The sequence below is a fragment of the Palaemon carinicauda genome, chromosome 39, assembly GCF_036898095.1.
Source record: "Palaemon carinicauda isolate YSFRI2023 chromosome 39, ASM3689809v2, whole genome shotgun sequence".
NCBI lineage: Eukaryota > Metazoa > Arthropoda > Malacostraca > Decapoda > Palaemonidae > Palaemon > Palaemon carinicauda.
The window spans coordinates 54,237,492-54,239,991 of NC_090763.1; the positions used below are offsets into that span (position 1 = coordinate 54,237,492).

Sequence of the window (2,500 nt, forward strand, 5' to 3'; positions counted from 1 at the left end):
CATTCGAAAAGGCATCAAGCACCAGGACTTAAAACACTTCTATTTTCACAGTGCAGTAAACTTCCACAGATCATATTATCCTCTCAGTTTTAACAGACGATGATGTTGAAACATATCTTTTAAATTCAATACCTTTCGAATTGACTTCACTTTGGAGAGATGTTATATCACTTTGAACTTCGTCAAGCAAACTACAGACGAGAGTTGACTATGATAGAGGAAGACTTTGGTCTAAATGTCGTCATACGGAGCAACAAAACCCCTAATGAAGAATGGTCATGTGCTTGTGATGCATAAGATAAGCGTCAAGCGATAATGCTTAACATTATGCAGTCTTTATCTCCATAAAACGACCCACAAATACTTACGTCCTATTGCAATGCAAAATATGGGGGTTAACTAAGATTTGTACTTGGATAAAGCTCAAAAACTATAAAACTTTTCAGGTAGAGTAGTTGTTATTGGGGTTAAAAGACACGACTAGTTAAAGTGAATAAGATTAAAAGACAAATGTGTGTATGATATTACTGTATTTATTTGAAAGAAAAGAATATCTCAACTGGCTATACACATTTCCTACAGTTGGTAATAGTAGGAATGCTCTGACAAGACAAAATGAAAATCTATATATAGACAACTATCGAATTGATTTAGGTTAATGTTCAATGGCATTATGGAGCCCATTTTGCTGGAATATATTACCTCTTGAAATAAGAAAATGTCTAAATGTTAGTATTGTATCACTCGAAAGGAAACTTAAGAAATGTTTCATAAATTTTAGTTGAATGTATAAGTCTTCAGTTTTACAGTTCATTCTTTGTAAATTTTCTCTAAATCATTTATATTGTTATGTATCAGAATAACCATTTTATAATGTAATGAAGAGTTTCGACCCCTTTTTATTCTCTCTCTCTCTCTCTCTCTCTCTCTCTCTCTCTCTCTCTCTCTCTCTCTCAACAGTATCTCTCCTATTTACGAAAAGAATCTCTCTCTCTCTCTCTCTCTCTCTCTCTCTCACTCTCTCTGTCTTAACAGTATCTCTCCTATTTACGAAAAGAATCTCTCTCTCTCTCTCTCTCTCTCTCTCTCTCTCTCTCTCTCTCTCTCTCTCTCTCTCTCAACAGTATCTCTCCTATTTACGAAAAGAATCTCTCTCTCTCTCTCTCTCTCTCTCTCTCTCTCTCTCTCTCTCAACAGTATCTCTCCTATTTACGAAAAGAATCTCTCTCTCTCTCTCCTATTTATGAAATGAATGTCACTCTCTCTCTCTCTCTCTCTCTCTCTCTCTCTCTCTCTCTCTCTCTCTCTCTCTCTCTCTCTCAGCAGTATATCTCCTATTTACGAAAAGAACCTCTCTCTCTCTCTCTCTCTCTCTCTCTCTCTCTCTCTCTCTCTCTCTCTCTCTCTCTCTCTCTCTCTCTCAAATAACAACCAAGGAAGTTTTATTGAGATAAAGACTGCATAATGTTAAACATTATCGCTTGAAGCTTATCATGTGCATCACAAGCACATGACCAATCATCGTTAGGGGTTTTGTTGCTCCGTATGACGACATTTAGACCAAAGCTTTCCTCTATCATAGTCAACTCTCGTCTGTAGTTTGCTTGACGAAGTTTAACGTGATGTAACATCTCTTCAAAGTGAATTCAGTTCGAAAGGTATTGAATTTAAAAGATATGTGTCAACATCATCGTCTGTTAAAACTGAGAGGATAATATGATCTGTGGAAGTTTATTGCACAGTGAAAATAGAAGTGTTTTAAGACCTGGTGCTTGTTGCCTTTTCGAATAGAACACTGCTCGCAAGAGAAGGGGTAAAGGTGTGCCTTTTTTTCAATAGGACACAGCATACGATTGAAATTAAATGTACTGGTTATATCACAACACCCGAGAATAATTTGATTTTCGAAGTGAAATAAATAAATTTTTCATTGTCATGGAAACATTATCACTGATATCACTCGTCTTTATAATTGCGTTATATTTCATCATGTTAATGTCTACAACGAACTCTTTATGTTCCAAATTGTTCCTATACTTTAAATAATGTACTGTTGAGTTAATTAATCCTCTTTTTATGAAATTTTTATAGCAACTTAATTACTAATGTCCTTCACTCACATGCATTAATTAATCCATTCTATGATATTCATTTACATTTATCATCAGCAAATTATATTCATATATCAAAAATTACTTTATTAATTATAATTGAATTAAACTGAAAGGAAAACTTTAAGCTGCAAAAATTATTATTATTATTATTATTATTATTATTATTATTATCATTATTGATATAATATTATAATTATTATTATTATTATTATTATTATTATTATTATTATTATTATTATTATTATTATTATTATTATTATTATTATTATTATTATTATTATTCGATGAAGGAAGAACCAAATGAACTTTGAAGACAAAAGCCATAAGTAGAACCAAACTTTATCACGAACTACTCTTGCATTCCATCCTTGAAATATTTCCTGATT

The 2,500-nt window shown here is 32.6% G+C and overlaps 2 protein-coding genes across 7 annotated transcripts in view; one reads left to right on the plus strand and one right to left on the minus strand.

Annotated features, from left to right (window-relative positions):
• The window catches only part of LOC137631198 (uncharacterized), a 10,887-nt gene extending 10,625 nt beyond the window's left edge, over positions 1-262 (minus strand). The window contains exon 1 of one of the 2 annotated variants that reach the window (XR_011041880.1): positions 133-262. The gene's annotated coding sequence lies outside the window, so the exon portion shown is untranslated. The remainder of the gene's footprint in view (positions 1-132) is intronic. The other variant, XM_068362934.1, reaches the window with a different exon arrangement.
• Positions 263-1,535: 1,273 nt separating this feature from the next.
• The window catches only part of LOC137631199 (pre-mRNA 3' end processing protein WDR33-like), a 30,441-nt gene continuing 29,476 nt past the window's right edge, over positions 1,536-2,500 (plus strand). For 3 of the 5 annotated variants that reach the window (XM_068362938.1, XM_068362941.1, XM_068362936.1), the window contains exon 1: positions 1,536-1,658. The gene's annotated coding sequence lies outside the window, so the exon portion shown is untranslated. The other 2 variants (XM_068362940.1, XM_068362937.1) reach the window with 2 other exon arrangements.